Here is a 21436-nt window from a genome sequence, read left to right as displayed (position 1 = left end):
AGCAAACACGAATAGGCTACTGTAGCGACCAAGGATCACTGAACAAGTTAACAACCACCTACGTTAATCCGTGGTTGACAACTGTGTCAATTATAGGGGACCAATATCCCGGTGTCCTTACCTTGCGTTATCTTGACCGCAGAATGTATCCCAGAATGTATCCCAACCTCTGACTGTAATCTACGCGTTTCCACAATCATAGTCCCAAATTCCAAGGTGTAATCCACATATAGTAATAGCAAGAAAGGCTATTGTTCATTCGTTTCTTCTTGTGTTTGTCCACATCCAAAACAGTTCCGTGTCGGGGAAAGGCGCGTTATTGAACAATCGACGTTTACCCAGTGCTTGTTACAGCACGTGGATTAATACTTCACAGACGTTTTTGTAAACACAATAGCCTACACTGTAGCCTAAATGAAGCACCTTGCTGTCTGTGCGATGTCAACTGGCCTGGGACAGTTTGGTGGTTTGGCAGTAGGCTACAGAGAGAAATGTGTCGTCTTCAAAATTGACTTTTATTATAAAAGCAACTGTCTTGAGCCAAAAATGTACAGTGTTGGGAATAACGGCGTTTAAATAAACGGCGTTACTAACGCCGTTACATTTTTCAGTAACGGGTAATCTAACTAATTATTCTTACTGTCAGTATAACGCCGTTACAATTTCATACACTCCGTTACTGCACGTTACTGTTTTAGGGTAGCCCATGCGTCGTCACCGTGCGTTCTATTACCAAAACCTCTCCATACGGTCATATGGCCACTTTCGCCGCTGCCATTCACCCAGTAGAAGTCAGAAAGAGGGACAGAATGAGTGTGAGTGTGCTGCTTGGTGAACAGTGTTTGTCTGATCCCAGGATTATTGCGTTTGCGTCCGGATAGGTGGCTACCCGCATCACCAGGGGCTGAATGGAGGGAGCGCAAGCTAACATTACCAGACCCACTTCTCTCACCCCTAATTCCTCCACCAATACCTGTATAGACACTACGACTGCATTCGCCACTACCACCAAGTCACCGAGTGAGTTTAATGTGTGTGTGTGCTAAGAGAACACCTTTGCTTCGCATGTAGGCATCATTGCATTCGGAGGTTTCACCGCGGTAAATAAAGAGTGCTCGTCCGATCATTATCCTCCTCGCGAGATAAAAACGGTCCTTCAGAGTCAGAATAGGTAAATAACATGCTCAGAACTTCATCATGATTCAACTTCTCACTAACCACGATGAAATAGCTCGCTGATAACAACACAAACTCAACTCGCACGCTTCGAGAGAAAGACGCAAAGTGGCTACTTCCGCATTTTGTGGTCGCGTCTTTTAGGCTACTGCTTCACGACTCTGTGAACTACAAAATGACGTAATCGTAGTCTTGTTTGAAAGGGTAGCATTTAGTAATAATTAAAATGTAAATACTACATTTAGTAGTAATTTAAAGTTGGATTTAACATGCACATTTTCAGTTGAATTTAAATAAGCCTATTAAAATGTGTTATTTTCTTTTATAAAAAATATATATATTTTGTCCATCCAGTGGCTTTGGTTTATTATGTTGCAATAAATTGTTGTTTGTAACGTCACATGTCTTTACCGTCCTTCTCTATGTGGTTTATGAAACATGGTCGGGGGGCGAGTAACGCAATAGTTACTTTTACTGGTAACTAGTTACTTTGATACCGGAGTAACCCAGGAAGTAACTCAGTTACTTTTTTGGAGAAGTAACTAGTAACTAGTAACTAGTTACTTTTTCAAAGTAACTTGCCCAACACTGAAAATGTAGAGCGTAATGTAGGCTAAACTGGCGTCTGCGCAACATCCAGTGAGAGATTATGTCGCTTGATTTCCAGTTTGTATTTGCGCTGGATTTTGACGCTTGAACCAATTGGAAGGGGGGCCCCCTCCAGATGGGGGTACTTTGACTGACTAAATTGTCGTTGCGCTGTTTGGCAATTGACATTTTCACGCTGTCGCTGATGCAAACCTATTGGGAGGGGGGCCCCCTCGAGCAGGGGGTATTAGAGAGGCGCTGTTGCTTCCCTCGCAGCAGAGCCCTTCATACAGATGTAAAGCTATTTAAAATCGTCATTGCTGTTGAGTACATAACCTGTCGTCCTTGGGGGCCCCACCTACTTGGGGGCCCTAGGCCAGTGGTTCCCAACCTATGGGTCGGGACCCACCTAATGGGTCGCCAAAGATCCACAGGGGGTCGCGGAGCCCTCTTGATTTTAAGGGGTTTCATTTTAAATATATATAGCCCATGTTGAATAAAAGACAAAGCATTTAACCAATAAATGCGTAGAAGCAACAAATTGTAAGTGCTACATTAAACATTTATTCTATATTTGACCAAAGACGAATTGAGGAATAAAATAACTAAAATTAGTTTTCGCAGGAAACAGAGGGCATCTTGTGACTCCGTCTTGTGCGGGCGCTCGCGTGGTTGGGTCACCAAAGCTTACAATAGTAAAAACATGGGTCCCTTAAGAAAAAGGTTGGGAACCACTGCCCTAGGCAACTGCCTACATTGCTTACCTTAAAGCAACGGGCCTGAGTGAGGGTCATGGTAACGTTAGCCGAATTCTTAAAACATCAACAGGGATTAAAGCAAAAAAAAGTAATCTGACTGAACTTTTTTACCGGTTAGGCACCCGATCGAGTATCACTCCGTAACCCAACGAAAACCAATGTAGCCAGGCTCTGCCCTCATAACAAAACATTCACTGGTTTTATGCAAGGAATGCAGCACTAGGCATAGGCAGACAGGGCAGTCGCCTAGAGCAGAATAGGCCTATGTCTTGAGGGCGCCAGTAATACCAAAAAGTGCCAAAAAATCAGAACTTCAACCAACATAAAACTTTACACTTCACATTAACAATGAATATTCATTATACACTCAGTAGGCCTATATACACACTCAGTATGAATGTACCTGTAGGTACTAGATCAGATGTGCTCAATCAGATGTAGGCCTACAATGCTATGTTTACAGATGCCAATTTCTAAAAACAAAAAAAGGAAAGAGGGAAAGGGGGCAGGCCTAGGCCACCAGATTGACTAGAACTGGCCGAGAATGGAGAGATAATGGATACTATATCAGACTGCAAACACTGAACTGCAATTTGGGGCATGTTTTGGTTATTTCCACTTATTTCTACCCATTGTTTATTAATTGTTCACAACATTATGCAGAATGGATTCACAATGAGTGTTGCTTCAAAGTGGTCTAGCTGATATCACAGAATTATTGACTTGGAATTGCAATGCTTGATACAGTGATCCCATTATGTTTTTTTTGTAGTAGTAAGCTTAGTAGTAGTAGGCTTTATTTTGTCTTTCACATCAGAATGGGCAAACACTGTTCTGGTGAAAGCACTGGTGCGCATTGCTTGCAGTTGTATTTCTGACATTAAAAAAACAATGCACTTAGCAGAGGGAGAAAACTAGTTGCTGGTTATTTGTATGTTTTTCACTATTCATCCTGTTACAAATAACTTGTTGGCGTTTACAAACAGGGTGCGGTAGTCTACCTCTTGTGTTCTACCGTTTTGAAAACCTATGGCTACCGGTACTTTTTTTTGCTTCTCGATGTGCGGTGCCAGGCACACGCTTACCATTGATTTAAAACACGTCCCCGATTCCTACACGCACTCGTGTTCTCTCCTACAAGCTGACACGACGCAAGCAGACACGACACAGTCACAGCCATACGTCTATCGTTTAACAAAAGTAACAGTTTCCCAAGCTTGTCGCGCAACTTTCTCGAATCAAGACAAATCACCCACCTATCAGTCCTGAGTGCGCAGATAACTGAACTCAAACGAAGCGTCCGAGAAGATGGGCACAGACGTTGAGCCACTCAAAAACAAGCACACACACAACTGTTGCTGCACACTATTCCAGTTAGCAAAAATAGTATCACACAGTAGCCTACAACAAGCCTTGAAAGTGAAACAAACACAAAAACGGCATTTATTGACTATGAGTCCACCCATCAGAAAACTGCTTCCCAGAACAAGACGTGGCATAAAATATTGGCTCTGCCAGGGATAGCCTCCGTGACCCCTGTAAAATGCAACCCATTTTAACTTATTTCTTAAATATATATCGGCAACAACAAAGTTACTATGCTATGATTACAGATAAGACTGTAAATTGTCCGTTGTCAGAAAGACAACTAGAGCTAGTTCTACACGTAGCCAGTCAAACGCGCTAAACTTTGAGGATGAAACGCATGGTATTACGCATGGTATATCCTAGCTAGCTGCCAATGATAGCCATCCCATTGGGGCTATGAATAATGTTAGTAAAAGCCACAATGCTTAAAAGGAGAACCTTTCATGAAAAGGACATCATGCGCAGTCGAAGTAAACAATTCTTTTTTTCTAACTATCTGCCACGGCAGGTGCAATGATAATGGAAACATGTGTCCTACCTTCTTCCAGCTATGCATTCCATGCATATGCATTATTAGCCCATATTGGAATATCAGTCCAACTTGTTTAATGATTGTCATTGCACTTTAAAGACATAGTATTACACTTATTTTCTTTTCTGCCACTAGCAACAATGTTGACTAATTGTTTTTTTTAATCTCTCGCACTGCGCCACAACCGAATTGTTGACCGTTCGTGTACTTTTTTTTTTTGAACACGGAAGAACAGGGGATGACGCAAAACTACTGAGTGAATCTGTTGTATGACACCACCGGTGGTGGAGTGTATAACTAAATCCGTACACCAAACACACCTCTCGTCCCCTTCTCATGACCAGGAGTGCTCTCGATTTGAGTTCAGTTGGAAAGTAAAAATTGTAAATTAATTGACATGAATTATAAGGACGGAAATCCGTCCAAACGAAAATCCAGTTGACGGAAATCCGTCATAGCGACGGAAAACTTTAATCCCTGCATCAGTCACTGAATGGCCCCGATCTGGAGGCATTTCGGATTTGAGGAAATAATAGGAACCAATGCCATGGACAAAAGTAAAACAAATCTGCAAAATAGGTGGAATTGAGGTGAAGCACTGAGGTAATACAACCAACCTAAATAATAATCTGCTGCAGCATCACGTTGACGCTACCAGCTAATTGCATACGTTCTCAGAAAATAATTGAGGCGATTGCGCGCTTCATTTGCAAAGGCATGCGGCCATATTCCGTCATCGAAACAACGGCTTCAGACAATAGATGAAAGGGTTATGCATCTATCACAAGTAAAACATCTGTCCGCAAAATTATAGAGCCATGATTTAGCAAACTTTCAGAACCTGAAGTCTGAGCTGGAACCGCAAGGGGAAGCCACTTGACATCTGTCTGTCACATTTGCCCGATGCTTTCTGGACTTTTCTTTGCTCAAGCCAGTCGTTGCATTCTCATTTTAGGGAAGATGCCGAGGTTGATTCACTGGCAATGAAAATGGCAATAATGTTTCAGCTGAACTCTCGTGGAGTGAAAGATGAGATTTTGAAGCTACAAGCCGACACTGAACTAAAGTCTAGAGCTCATGGACAGTTCTGGAACTTTCTCACAGAAATATAGTACCCCAACATGAGAGAGTGTGCCATCCCATTGACTGCAGTAACTGCCAAAAATCCCTGAGTCCGTTTATGGTCCCAGTTAGAGCTGGGAATGAGCCGTAGATGACCCTCGAGACATTGGTTCCCCACACCTGATTAAATCGTGGGCCGGTCTGCAAGGGAAAATGAAACAAACATTACCTACATAGCGCTACAGACGTCCCCTCTGCTGCACCTCCCATAAGGAGGACGGCCATGTGGAGTAGAGTGCCGGCGAAAATGAATTTAAGAACCAGTGGGAATTTAATTCAAGTGTAATGTCATGGAATAATGTGCTGATCTGATCCATGTACATTTTCCACATTTTCCTTCTAGTCAATTATAGATCCGGATGCCCCTGCACCTGGCCCTGACCCTCCATGCTCCATCCTCCTCTTCCTCCTCTTCTCCTCCCCAGAAGAGAGCGAAGATGACTGACTCTACTGGAGNTCTTCAAGGAAGAGGCATTGAAGGAGGAGAGGCGCTATGAGGAAGCTGAGGCCAAGACGGACCGCTTCTTGACCTTGTTTGAGAAGCTCAATGAGAAGCTGTGACTTCGTTCAATTTAATATTGTACATTTTCGTTCCAGTCGATTATAGATTTGGATGCCCCTATGAGGCGCCGCCTAGCCAATATGTCAGGAATTGCATACACATCACCGCTAAAAGCTTGCACGTACCTTACTTTTCCTCGCACATCACCGCTAAAAGCTTGCACGTACCTTACTTTTCCTCGCACATCACCGCTAAAAGCTTGCACGTACATTACTTTTCCTCGCACATGCACCCGAAAGGTTTGCACGTACACTGTTATTTGCTTGCACTCGAACAGGAAAACGTTGTGCATACGCCACATTTTCATGCACGCAGTAACAAAAATCTCACACACAAACTACTTTGACCTCGCACACACACCACTTTTGCCTCTCACACATACACACATTACACTCATACGCACAATACTTTTATTTGCACATGCACGCCAAACGCTCACACATAATTAGACTTTACTTCGCACATATCCCACTTTTCTATGCACATACACCCTTAAAGCTCGCACACATACCAGTGTTACTACGCACATGCTTGACTTTTCCCTCACGCACATACCACTTTTTTCTTACACATCACTACCATTCAAAATCGAGATTTCAGATGGTGTTTATGACAGGGAAATGGTATGTGTGCGACGACGTTAGTGTTGTGTGTCTCTGAGAAAGTGGTGTGTGTGTGTGTGTATGTAAGTTGTAGTGTGTCACACAAAAAGTGTTGTGTGTGCGAGCTAACATGTAAATTAAGGGCCGAGCTCCGCCCAGGTGCCAGCTCATTATGCAAATGCAGACCGAGTAAAGAAAACATTGAATATTCTGACCATTCTGAACGTTACCCTTCTATTATGTAAAAAATATATATATATATAAATAATAAAATGAATGGTGATACAGTTTCAGAAATAAAAATATTAGCGTCCACTCAAGAAAGGAAGTGAAAAAACAACAACTGGAAAACCAGCCCAACCCACTTTCTTTGCCTGAACGTGGGTTGCTCGCACATTTAACGGACTGACGAACGGACTTCGAAATGGCTGCGCATACCAGGGACAGGGACGCCATGTTAAATCAGGCTATAGGGCTTTTAAACACAATTATAGATTCTCCTGGAAATTCAGGCGTTAACATCCAGGCAGGTGTTAACAATTTAGCTCGTTCTAATAATTCGACACCAACACCATCAGCAGACTCGGTCCAAGATGAGGTCAATGAATGGTAGTGATGTGTAAGAAAAAAGTGGTATGTGCGTGAGGGAAAAGTCAAGCATGTGCGTAGTAACACTGGTATGTGTGCGAGCTTTAAGGGTGTATGTGCATAGAAAAGTGGGATATGTGCGAAGTAAAGTCTAATTATGTGTGAGCGTTTGGCGTGCATGTGCAAATAAAAGTATTGTGCGTATGAGTGTAATGTGTGTATGTGTGAGAGGCAAAAGTGGTGTGTGTGCGAGGTCAAAGTAGTTTGTGTGTGAGATTTTTGTTACTGCGTGCATGAAAATGTGGCGTATGCACAACGTTTTCCTGTTCGTGTGCAAGCAAATAACCCTTTCGGGTGCATGTGCGAGGAAAAGTAATGTACGTGCAAGCTTTTAGCGGTGATGTGTATGCAATTCCTGACATACGTGCAAGCGTTTAGCGGTGATGTGTGTGCAATTCCTGACATATTGGCTAGGCGGCGCCTCATATGCCCCTGCACTTGGCCCCGACCCTCCAGGCTCCACCTCTGCCCTATCTCATACCTCCACTTCCTCTGCCACCCCTTCTTCTCCTCCCCAGAAGAGAGCGAAGAAGACTGACGTTAGCTCTCTACTGGAGTTCTTCAAGGAAGAGGCATTTTTAAGGAGGAGAGGCGCCACAAACAAGTGGAGGCCAAGACGGACCGCTTCTTGACCTTGTTTGAGAAGCTCAATGAGAAGCTGTAACTTATTTCAATTTAATATTGTACATTAATGTGCCCGCTGCTGCACCCCCCAACCTGCCCACTGCTGTGCCCATGTGGAGTAGAGTGCCGTCGAAAATGTTGGAGCGGCGACAGGAGATCTAGTGGTTGAAATAATGGGACGTGACTCCCCAGCTGTCACGGGTGGGATACCTGGTGGGGGTGAGAACAGTGGTCAAGTGGAAAGGTGAATGAAATTATTGTTCTTATGAAACCTATTGAAAGTCACTTAACATCAGCCAAATCTTCTCCAAACTTGGGGAGGAGTGTGAGTGTTGCATTTTACAGGAACAGCATGTAGAGGAAGACCATCAGGGTGAGGCTGTAAATGATTGCCCACTGTGTCAGGTGGCAAAACCACCACACTCAAGCCATTGAAACACAAACACATTGAAACAGCTAATTTTACAGGATTTTACAAGGACGGGCTGGTGGATATGTCAGTTCGAAGTGTGGACATGCAGAAGGTGTTGATGCTGCCACGCATGCCAGGCGTAAAGTCTGCAGTATTCACACGCCGCATTTCTGCCTACCATGAGACTTTCGCGTCTGTGGGGCAGAAAAGGCAACGGAAGGCAATTTCAGTGGTATGGGGGTTGCGGACCGGGGTGCCAAGGAGGTGGCGTGCGCATATGTAGCTGCCCTGGAGAAGGGATGTGCTTGCTGTTAGTAGCAATTAACATATTTAATAATACTCCCCATCTTTCAAATACATCTCTTAGGCCATGTAGAAACGAGAATAGGATGGCAATTTAAAATTGATGTCAGCCATATTGAAGGAGAAAATGGCCAAAAAGAGGAGAAGGCCCCTCATGCCGAAATCTGTGAGCTGGCTTTCTGATTTTATCTAGAGAAAATGTTAAACAATAATGGAAACGGCTAACTCAAGCAAACGAGTGTGTGTGTGCGCGTGTGTGTGTGTGTGTGTGTGTGTGTGTGTGTGTGTGTGTGTTTCTCCACAGGCCTCACTTCACCTCACTGCTCCACCCCCCCCCCCCCAAAAGGTCCCCTTCCCAAGGCATACAAAGTTGCAGTGATGCAGCATCTGTGGTAAGATTCCTTGTGTGCGTGAGCAATATCCTGTGATAACTGAAATAAGTTTCCTAACAGTCAGGTAAGTGTAGTGTAATGTACGTGACCTCTGTATTTTATTACAGAACACCATATCACCCTTCCCAAAAGGGAGGCCCCTGAACCGCCAATCAGCAACATCCGTGGTAAGCTTCGGTGTGTGTGTCAGTGTTGCCAGATTTTCTACGACAAATAAGCGACTGACGTCCTGAAAACAAGCCCAAAAGAAGCGACTGACGGGCGTAGTGAAAACAAGCCCAAAATAAGCAACCGAAAGGGTGGGTCGTCAGTCGCGTGCCTAGTCAGGGAAGACCTTGCTCTTTGCGGGGGTCTGCGTGGCAGCTAAAATCCCCTCAAGTGACCACAGAAAGTGGAAGTTAACAATGCTGTAGTAGGGTCACTTGTAAGGATGAGTGAGAAAAAACGAAATGCCATTGAGAAACACATTAAAATCACCGCCAGAGCAGAAGAAAACAGCAAGCCCAACCCTGAAAAGAACAAGCCCAAAAAAACCGCAACCCGCGACTTTACAAAATTCAAAGCGACTGCTCAAAAAAAGAAGGTCACTTATAATAAGCGGACTTGGCAACACTGGTGTGTGTGTGTGTGTGTGGTTTCAAAAAGTAATTGTACCTTCATTTACTGTACTGTTTTTTGCTTATAGATGAGATGAGGTCTGATGATGAGGTAAATCTGTGGCAAGATTCCTTGTGTGTGTGAACAATATCCTGTGATAACTGAAATAAGTTTCCTAAAGGGCCGTACACACACGTCGCTGCTAGTTACTCGCTCAGCGGATGAAGTCAATAGAATGTCTACGTGTTCCACCGAGTCTCGCTGGCGAGTAGGCGAGGAGAGTACAAGCGATGCGATGTGGGCGGGTTCCGAGAAACTTATTTTATCTTCGAGCGACGCGAGTTAAGCGAGTAACCAATTGGAATGCAGAATACAGATTATTGACAGGTGACGTTGCCCCTGTGGTGTTCTGACCACCCAACTTCTGCACGCCATAACACTTTGGTTTAAAGTGTTGAGGAAAATACATCCAATACAGTTTACACCATCATGGCTCATATGCATGGTTGTGCACAGCACACGATCAACGTTAAACAGCGTAGCGTTAGGTCTACATTTTGTTTCGTACGGACGTTATTGGCGCGGACAGCGGGAACCATGACAACCAGTAAACAAAATCACCCAGAGCGAGTGGTGAGTAGGCGAGTGAGCAAGTAGCGAGTAAATAGCAGCGACGTGTGTGTACGGCCCTTTAGAGTCTGGCAAGTGCAGTGTAAGGTAAGTGACCTTTGTGTATTTCATCACTTGCTCACAAGAACAAGAAGAAGAACTGGTGCCTGATGTCCTCTCTGGTGATCTTGCTTAACTCCTCAAGAATTGCTGCAGAGGACATCAAGATCAAATTCTTTGAGGCACGAACATCCGTTTCCGTTCAGAGAAGTAGATGTGTGCACATCCCACCCGATGGGCCAGGTGCAGGACAATGAGAGTAAATCCAAGTGAAAAGAGAAGTCCGCGACACTGCTTGTCTATTTATTATTTAATCGAGCAACGTTTCGACCTTCAGGTCTGAACAGGAACAGTTTCCACCAGGAGGTGGAGCAAGAGCTGCGGCGTAGGGCAGGTGGGGTGTATGACTTTGATGATTTCCTGTCGGTAATCTCCAAATTCAACTCTTTTTTATTTGCTATTTAACCTACAGAGAGTGCCTGCAACCACATGGCATCCCTGAAGAAAGCTCTGTATGAAACACAGAGACAGGTGGAGATGGTGGCGAACACCTACAGTGGCACCCCATTGTACACCCCACCCCACCCCAGAATGAGGAAGAGGAGGAGGAGGGAGATTACTTTTATTTAGATAGCAGTGAGGAGGAGGAGGACATAGAGTAAGGGCACTAAAATTCTCTCTCTCTCTGTTTTCACTGAAAAAAATAGATAATAATCTTTCAAAGATTGATGGAGATTGTTTTTGATTTTTGCAGTCCGGTCAGGTGTATGTAAATTTAGAAAGTTTGAGCATGACATCTAAGCGCTCATTACTATAAGTGCGTGAAATGTACCTAGCAACGCAAAATGGTAGATAAACAAATGCGTGGATACCCAATCCTGCCTTCCCAAAAGCGGTAGGACACTGAGCTGCTCACCAGTAAACGAGGTAAATAAATGTCATAATTTGTTGATTTTGTAGTGGGGTAAAAGTGGTGCTTTCTATAGATTTTAGACTGCATGGCGGTGGGGTGGGGGTGTTTTGAAGCTCATTTGAGATGGCTACTGGCTAGTAAGAACATCCTATGGATATTAGACCTACTTGGATATTATCTAATTAAGAAGATTTCAATCGCCGGTAATTGCGAACTCACTTATTGTGCAGGATACTCCGTTTCTGGCCAGTCTGGCAGTAGCCGTTGGGGGCTCCCCCCCTGACTCTAGGCAGTGATTTCACACCTCTGACACCCATCGCCAGGACTTCTACCCCCTGGCGGACACGGCCCAACAAACCTCATCTCTGGATCTCTCCAGGGATTCCCCCATCATTAGTATGGTCGGGGGTACACCTTTTAACACACCCAAAAAGGCCACGCGCAAAACAAAACACTGCCACTCCCTTACAACCTTAGAGTCACCTCCACCGAATCCCCGTAAAAAAAAAAAACGGTTACGCAACGATAAGGAAATCACTGCAACGTCAAGCATGTAATCTGCTGGGTAGACAACTGCAGTGCGCAAAACAAGAACTGGTTAGTAATATGTCGTTCACGAACGAACCGTTCGTTTTGAACGAGTCCAATGAGCATTTTAATCTGCGCAAAGGGGCACCACTTTATCTCTTAATGTGATATCTTAATATTACCAGAGTTTTTACACATACCGGGTATTAAGTTCATAACTTAGAAGAGCGCAGCAGTTCACATAGTCCACAGTTCACAGCTCTGAACGAGCTGAGCTCTCGTTCCTGAACGAGGAGCCAGTGAACTGCAGCCAATGGTTTCCATGACCACGAATACACAACTTAACGTGGCAGAGACAAAGGCATACTTCTAGTTGGAAATGCCACTTGTAAATTATATTTTATTCTTTTTTTAATGGGTGATACTGTTCAATACATAAAATTAATCTGCAAAATAGGTTTCAGGTGATATGTTTAGACACGAGGAGCACCTTAGATCTACACAGCACAGCGAGAACGAACTGTATTGAGCCCGCGAACGAGAGACCAGCCTGGGCGCATAGCAACAGTCTCCATGACCACGAATAAACAACTTAACGTGGCAGAGACGAAGGCATACTTTTTGGTTAAAAACAGCTTGTAATTGGGCTTTTTTAAATGTGTGCTGCTGTTAAATAAATAATATAACTAGGCAAAATGAGTTATGTTTGGACATGAGAAGCACACAGGCGAAGTATGAATGCCCCCCTCCTCCTCTCGTTCACTGAACTAGTTCGCTCGTCATTCACCCCTTGCTCTCCTGCATTGTGGCGTGACGTAATCAAAATGAACGACTGAACAAACTGTGAACGAACGAATTCCTCAGCAGAACTGAACGAAGAGAACGAACTGGCGCGAAAGAATCGCCATGCCCTTCACTAGAACTGGTGCCTACTGTCCTCTCTGGTGATCCTGCTAAACTCCTCAAGAATTGCTGCAGAGGACATCACCATCAAATTCTTTGAGGCGGGTCACACATTCATGAGCACGAACAGTTTCCACCAGGAGGTGGAGCAAGAGCTGCGGCGTAGGGCAGGTGGGGTGTATGACTTTGATGATTTCCTGTCGGTAATCTCCAAATTCAACTCTTTTTTATTTGCTATTTAACCTACAGAAAGTGCCTGCAACCACATGCCAACCTTAAAGGAAACTCTCTATAAAACACAGAGACGGGTGGAGATGGTGACGAAGACCTACAGTGGCACCCCATTGTACACCCCACCCCAGAATGAGGAAGAGGAGGAGGAGGGAGATTACTTTTATTTAGATAGCAGTGAGGAGGAGGAGGACATAGAGTAAGGGCACTAAAATTCTCTCTCTCTCTGTTTTCACTGAAAAAAATAGATAATAATCTTTCAAAGATTGATGGAGATTGTTTTTGATTTTTGCAGTCCGGTCAGGTGTATGTAAATTTAGAAAGTTTGAGCATGACATCTAAGCGCTCATTACTAGTGGGCAGGATACTCCGTTTCTGGCCAGTCTGGCAGTAGCCGTTGGGGGCTCCTGCCCCCCCCCCCCCCCCCCAAGATTGCCATTCTGCAGTGAAAACAAAGATGCTGCCAAGGCTGGCTAACCTGAAGGTGGTGCAGATTCGGACGGGTTCCAGATCCATGTATGTGAAGAGGTCACATGGGGAGGAGGATTTCATTGAAATGGATATCCTCCAAAAAAAAAGTTTAATCTATGTAGTCCCTCAATGCTGAGGCCACATGACGTAGGTGGGAAAATGGGATTCTCAAGTATCTAGCTCCCCGTATGCTACTAGGAGGCTTTTCTGGTCATCACTTCTAGTCAGGAATGCCACTGCCACCAGTGACAGTGAGCAATGAGGTTTATCTCTCTCGCGTGCCATGGCTCTCTTGTTGCGCCATGTTTTATTTCTTCTGATGTGGCAGGACAGCCCGCAATGAGGACGTGGGGTGGTTAAAAGCCTATCAGATACATTGGTGTCAGAAGTCCGGGTTCCCCACTCCCTCGTGCGTCTTCTAGAATTTTGTGTGTGCCAATCAGTTTTGGGGTGGGTTTTGATTGGGGTGAGGTGTCCGGGCGGGAATAGTTGAGACCGATATCGATTAGGGGGCGGGGTCAATAACGTTGATTAATTTTAAGCAAAGCTGAGGAGAACTTGACTAAGGGCAGATGTATGACCGTGTGAGTGCAAGTTTATTTATTGTTTAGTGTAATGTTTATTGTTTTCCTGGGGGACACCTCCTTTTGCCCGTTTTACTCTGTAATAGAGCAGGGAATTAAAAAGAAACCGATAACTGTAGCTGCTGCCTCCGTCATCCCTTTGAAGTGGTTAACGCTCGGCGCTACATTGGTATTGCTACATAAGATATTTCGAATATCATCATCTCTTTCTTACAGTGTTGCCAAAAAAAAAAATCAATATCACTATTAGTTCGCTGACGTTACGTATGATGTCACAGCGTCACACACGGCACGCTGATCTACAGAAAACGTGCCCACGTTCCTTTGTCCACAGCACAAATGGGCAGTGCTAGCTACATTTTGAGATTAGCGGTAATCTGCAGCCCAGTGTTTACAGTGGGAAGGGCTTCAGATGTCGGCGCAAAGTCACAATGACTTCTGTCTTTGAACATCTTTGGTCACTGAAAATGTGTTTTAAAAAGTCGCCAGATGCACCAAAAACTCGCGAAAGGTGCTGGATACGTTTTACTTTAATCTCCAGGGACGTCTAAAAGTCGCTAAATCGGCAACACTGGGCACATAGTTGTAAGGGTTTCTGTTAAGCCGGGTATACACTGTGCGATGGTGAAACAAAGCGTAAACAGAGCCGTAGTGCATCATGTGTCGCTTCTGTCTCTACCCGCCGCTGAAAATGTGTGGTGTCGTGGGGAGGGAGACTGATTTGCCAGACAAGGGAAATAGTCGCTAGATCCGGCTAGATTGAGCCTGAAAAATCGCTAGATGATTTTTTTGTCGCCAGAGGTGGCCAAAAGTCGCTAAATTGACAACACTGTTCCCGGGGCTGCAGAGGAGGGAACATGCGCACCTGAGGTGGAGAGGAGGATGCGATCAAGAGTGAATCGCACGGCCCTATTAATTTGTGCATGTGTAGTGTCAAATTGGGTCGTCTCACTGCGGCACGACCAGGATTTCAAACCGTTTTGATTTCCTTGTGACACCGCGATTGCACAATCGTGAGGCGAAATCGCTTGTCGTTGCCCCATGTACACTGCGCGATGTGAGCCTCACGATTGACCTGCGATCGATCAAAAAATCGGCCCGAGTGCCAAATCTGGGCAATACTCGCACAGTGTAAGCCCAGCTTAAATTGATGTGGTATAGAGTGTTGCAAGATTTGGAGGGTTCCTTCATTGCTGTTGCAGCTGTAGCAGAGAGTACAGAAAGTAGCTGCCCTCATCAACTGTGTTGCCAGATTGGGTTATTTGGGATGAGCGTCTGCGGGTATAAACGGGAAAAATTGGTAATTTGGCGTTTTCTCCCCCCCAGAAGTTTTGCGCCCATAGAATTCAATGTAATTTGTTGAATTTGGGCGGAATTTAGTGCATTTTGGCGGTTTTTGAGAACCTTTTCGGTGGTATTTGATCGGACACATCTGGCAACACTGCTCATCAATCATCCGGAACTTTTCTGTGGTGCGCATCCACGACTGCTAGGAGGACGAGGGAGTAACTATAGTTATAATTATGAAAGAGGGAGCCGGAATTTGGATGAGTCTGCATGATGACTTGCTTGCGATTGATAACACCTTAAAGGGACACTGTGCAGGAAATGGTCAAAAAAGGTACTGCAACCATGCTGCTGCTCATTGAAACTGGGCTGCCTATTGCCAAATTTGATCTTAACATGAAAGTTTACTAATTAATAAACAAATATTTTCTAGTATGGTCCAAGTACAGTCATTTTTGCAGCTAAAAATAGCTATTTTTGGAAATTCAAAATGGCAGACCATGGAGAAGATCCCCCTTTTTATGCATGAAAAGTGCAATTTTTCCAGTCATAATGAAAACTTAGAATTTGATGCTAGTATGAGCTCATTTTGTGTCGAGCGCGGGGCAGAAACTCGTCCTTGTGAAACCACTGTTGGTGTCTGCACATCAGTGCCTGTGGTCTTCATCATATTATTCTGTTTCACTCCTTTAGCAACAAGTATTCTCATGTTCAACACACACACACACACACACACACACGACAGAACCTCCCAAGGCCTGCCACACACCACACATGTGCACACACACACACGATGACAGACAACCCCCCCCCTTCCCCCTCTAGACCTGACACTGACACACACACACACAAACGGCACACACCACACAGACTCATGTGCGCGCGCGCACACACACACACGATGACAGACCCCCCCCTCTAGGCCTGACACTGACACACAGACACATAAGTGCACACACACACACACACCCGCTAGATCTCTCTCACACACACTGCAGTGAATTGGGACAAGTGCTCTCTCTCTCTCACCCCCTCTCTCTCTCACCCCCCGCACACTCTCTGTTTCCACTCCCCATCCAACTCTGTTTTTCTCTATCTGTCCTCATCTTCTCTCTTCTCTCTCTCTCTCTGATCAGCTCTGAGCTAAAAAAAAAAGAGAATTTGGATATTACAAACAAGTCAAGACCATCGCCATTTCAAAACAACACAAAGGTTTATCTCTGTTCTCTCTATCTATCTTCCTATCTATCTGAACGCTGTTTCGTCATGAGGGGAGCTGCTACCGTGGCGATATTTCTGCTTGGACCCGTCATCAACTTTTCGATTTTTGTAAGTCAAGAATTCGCTTATTGTTCTTCTTTCATTTCTTCCATCCATCCATCCATTCATTCATTCTTTCATTCTTCAAACTCCCTCTTACAGTAGATAGACTCATCTCTTTTCCATTCTGTAGATCAGTGGTTCCCAACCTATGGGTCGGGACCCAACTTATGGGTCGCCAAAGATCCACAGAGGGTTGCGGAGCCCTCTTGGGGTTAAGGGGTTTCATTTTGAATGAATGACAAATCATTTAACTAATATATGCATAGAAGCAACAAAATGTAAGTTACATTAAACATTTATTCTATATTTGACCAAAGACGAATTGAGGAATAAAATAACTAAAACTAGTTTTCGCAGGAAACAGAGGGCATCTTGTGACTCCAGCGGGCGCTCGCACGGTTGGGTCACCAAAGCTTACAATGGTAAAAACATCTGTGTTGCCAGATGTGTCTGACCAAATCCCGCCCAAAAGGCTCTCAAAAACCGCCAAAATGTGCTAAATTCCGCCCAAATTCAACAAATTACATTGACTTCTATGGGCCCAAATCGGCTTTAAAAACCGGCAAATGGCCAATTTTTCCCGTTTTTGCCCACCGACGCTTATCCCAAGTAGCCCAATCTGGGTGGGCACCCGCTCAGTCTGGCAACACTGAAAAACATGGGTCCCTGAAGAAAAAGGTTGGGAACCACTGCTGTAGATAGACAAACTGACAGACAGAAAGATAGACAAAGTGACAGACAGATACAATCCCCTCCAGAAGTTAGGGAAATGCAAGCCAACTCCTCTTGTTATTGTTGTCCACCAAAGACATTTTGAACTTCTGTTTCATACTCATCTTGTCATTGTATCCCTTGGTTGTTCTGTGAACAAATAAAAACAACAGAATTGGGCTTTCGCTGTTCCAAGACTTTTTGGCGGGAACTGTAGATAGACAGGCAGGAAGGCAAGGCAGGCAGGCAGACAAATCTCTGCTTTTCTCTCGCGTGCTCTCTCTCTCTCTCTTGCTCTCTCTCTCTCTGCTCTTGCTCTCTTTCTCTCACTCACTCAATCACACACACACACACACACACATTTAGAAGCTCTTGCACTCTCTCTCTCTCTCTCTCTCTCTCTCTCTCAATCACACACACACACACACACACACACACACACACACACACACACATTTAGAAGCTCTCACTCCCCCTCTCTCTCTCACTCACTCACACACATTTAGAAGCTAACACAGAGGATACAATGTTAGCCTTGGGCAAAGTCTAATTGAAGTTTTCACTGCAAAATGGGGACACTCACATGCGCGCGCGCACACACACGCACGTGCAAGCACACACCATACTCACACACACACACACACACACACACACGTATGCGCCATTTTGGGAGACACAAGAGATGTTGGCAGTAATTTGAAATGTGCAAAACTCTCTGGCTAAATGTCATGTAATCTCTGTTAAAGTTATTCTCCAATGGTTTGTCTTATTTCTTGAAAACAATAGTGTTGTGACATTCGCGAACGAGGCGATTCTTCTGAGCGGCTCCCAGTAGTGAACAATGGGAACCGGATCACAGCTGGGGGAGTCCCTCTGGTGGGCACTTTTTAAGATTGCTCTGGGGTCAAGCATACCGGAAGTTCTTTAGTGCCACAGTGCGCAGACTCAGGGACTTCAACTAAAACAAACCCGTCATTAAAAACAAAACAGTCATCTTTTTAGGGGTGGAAAGTAACACATAACATATAATCAGGTATTTTAATTGAGTAGTACTTTGTAGTTCTTAAGTAGCCTACTTTGGGGGAAAAATATGTGTAGGGTTACTTTATATGTGTACTTTTGTAGCCTACTAGCCTACGTTTTGAACCCAACCAGTAGACGTAATTTCGCGTTAGCAAACCGTTTGTTAACATCAGCGAAAACGCTTAAATAATGCATTGATTATATCTTTAACACAATAAACTTTGTTTTTAAAAATACGTGACCCACCTTAGCGCCAGTCCGCCTTGATCTCGGGCATGTATCCATCAAGACATGCATACCGGTAGGCCTAATACAAGGTGTGTTATGTGCTACCAGTGAGGCTACAATCCAAGCTACTATACAGAGGGGAATCACCTTGCATTAAGACCTTAACACAGTCTCTTGATTATGTTGGGATTATTTTTAACAAAATGCAAGGAGCAATGACTCAGGGTTTAATCATTGTATCAAATTCAAAGTGGGAAACGTCCTTTCCACATGAATTGTAACAATTGTTTTTTTTTAAAACAAAATGCAAGGAGAAACAACTTGATGTAATTCATTTATTTATTTCAAAAATGTATAACTTAATGTTAGGCTACATAGGTGAATTATGATTTGAAAAGTCATGCTACTAAAATAAAGGCATGCAAGGCATATATCTTGAACTTTGCAGATGTTGCATTATTCACAACTGTGTAAAACTCTTGTGTTGATTTCCAGTAGATGATGCATAGTTCCTTCCTCCCATTTTATCTCCTATTGAACTCACTGTTGCTATACTGTGTAGGCTGTAAATGTGTTACTCATAATTTGTTCTTCTCTTTATTCTCAGGTGTTAAATATTACATGGTCAGAACTAGCTACTTTTACATTACATTATATTGCACTTAGTTGACGCTTTCATTTATTCAAAGCGACTTACAGTTATTATTTTTCAGGGTATTGGTTACAGTCCCTGGAGCAATGTGGGGTTAGGTGCCTTGCTCAAGGGCACTTCAGCCATGGATGGAGATGTAGGGAGAGGTCAGGGGGGGGATTCGAACCTGCAGCTCCTAGATTGAAAGACCAACTCTCTAACCACTAGGCCACGGCTTAAGCATACATGCAACATACATGCAATAAGCTAGTTTCACGCTTCCGGGATTAGTGGGCGGGACTTAACGTTATTGTGCATTCCAACTTCCGGCAGCTGATCTACAATAACAATGGCGCAAACAAAGGCAAGATGTCACTGCTCGGTTCCTCTGTGTTCATCTAATAAACAACGCCAACCATACTTGAGGTTTCACGGATTCCCGACAGACCAAGTTGTACGAAAGATGTGGATCACTGCTATTAAGCGAGACGAAGGGGAAACCTTTAAAATAAAACAGGGAAGCACCTACGTTTGTAGCCGGCATTTCCACGAGTCAGACTACATTACAGGCAGTGATAGTGGGCTGCTAGCGCTGGATAATTTTGCGCCTGGTCGTCGCCTAAAAGTAAATTCTGTGCCCTCCCGCTTTGAGTGGAACAACTGGGGATTGCCAACCAGGGAGTCCGTTTATAAACGGGTCAATAAACGGATGGTAGACCGTGAGATTTCGCCGGACCTCCCCTCGGAGCAAACACAGCTATGGGTTGCCATGGAGGAATTATCAGCGTTGGTGGTCCGTGAACATGGCTACGGAACTGCACCAACACCAGGTAGGCCTATGACATTTTTCACTCTAAAAATGTTGCTTTACCTCCCGATGGTAGCAATTAACATTCAAGCAGTTTTTTAATATCAGAACCTATATAGGCCTACTTTCTTTTGTGTCATACAGGGTGCGCTGGATGCTGCTGCTGAACGCATACAGCAAACTAGAGCAGGAAATCGCGGGCATGAAGAAAGCAATGTCACTACTGAAAGCAGAGCTGGCCCAATTGCGATTTAATAGATTTTGCATTTCCGATAAGGACATACGATTTTATACACGGTTCACGTCATGGGGATGTTTTTTGTGACTTCTGGGAGGCCATCAAACCATCTGCCACCAGACTTGTCTATTGGTCGAAGGCGCAAAAAAAAGGCACAATCATCTGAGCCCCTTTCTCCGAGTCCATCGCGCAGACTGCCCCTTATAGATGAGTTTTTTCTTTTCTGCTGCCGAATTGCCGCTGGCCTGCCAGAGAAGGTGTTGGCCGACCTGTTTGAGGTCAGTATGTCCACTGTCTCCAGGGCTGTCATCACGTGGGCCAACTACCTCTACCTAATCCTTGGATCCCTTCCCATCTGGATGAGTAAACGGCAAATCAGAAACACCATGCCTACCAAATTTGTGCAGTTACTGTCCAAATGTCAGAGTGATCATCGACTGCACTGAGGTGCGATGCCAGTCTCCATCATCACTAACTCTTCAGTCAGAGCTGTTCTCTCCTTACAAGAACACAACAACTTTCAAGGGCTTAATTGGGGTTGCCCCATGCAGTGCGGTGACTTTTGTTTCGAGTCTTTTCACTGGCTCCATCTCTGACCGAAAGATAACAGAAAAAAGTGGTCTACTTGATCTACTCGAACCAGGGGATGGCTGCATGGCAGACAAGGGATTCACCATTGGAGAAGCTGCTGAGTGACCGTGGGGCAACACTTATCATACCTCCCTTCAAGATGACTGGTAAGTAAGCATGAAATGTCACAATGAACATCTCAGATTAAAACTGTGAACAAAAATGTAATCTATATGTGCTTTGGCTTCCCCTATATGTCTCTCCCTCACTGAATTAGCACAGTAGAACTAATTTCCCACCTCTAATTACAGATCAGTTTACAGAAGAAGATGCTCTAAAAAACACAAGCAATTGCCCGGCTTCGAATCCTTGTGGAAAGGGCAATACGCAGAGTGAAGGAATACCAGATCTGGCAAGACACCATCCCTTTGACCTTGTCTGGGACAGTTAACCAGCTGTGGACCGTTTGCTGTTTGATGTCCTTGTTCCAGGGACCACTTGAGTTAAAACATTACATTCCTGTTGAATAGGCAACGCCTTTAACTTTGTAATATAATAAACCTGTTACATTCCTGTTGAATACCCCCCCACACACACACACACCACCACCACCACCACCCCTAAAATTACTTTG

The 21436-nt window shown here is 44.4% G+C and overlaps 1 pseudogene; it reads left to right on the top strand.

The window, feature by feature from the left end:
• Positions 1–10842: 10842 nt before the first annotated feature.
• Positions 10843–20678, top strand: LOC134445722 (uncharacterized; annotated as a pseudogene).
• Positions 20679–21436: the final 758 nt, after the last annotated feature.

The sequence above is a fragment of the Engraulis encrasicolus genome, chromosome 1 (genome assembly GCF_034702125.1).
Source record: "Engraulis encrasicolus isolate BLACKSEA-1 chromosome 1, IST_EnEncr_1.0, whole genome shotgun sequence".
NCBI classification, from domain to species: domain Eukaryota; kingdom Metazoa; phylum Chordata; class Actinopteri; order Clupeiformes; family Engraulidae; genus Engraulis; species Engraulis encrasicolus.
The sequence above is the reverse complement of the archived record's forward strand: the minus strand, read 5'-3'. Positions and strand labels throughout refer to the sequence as shown.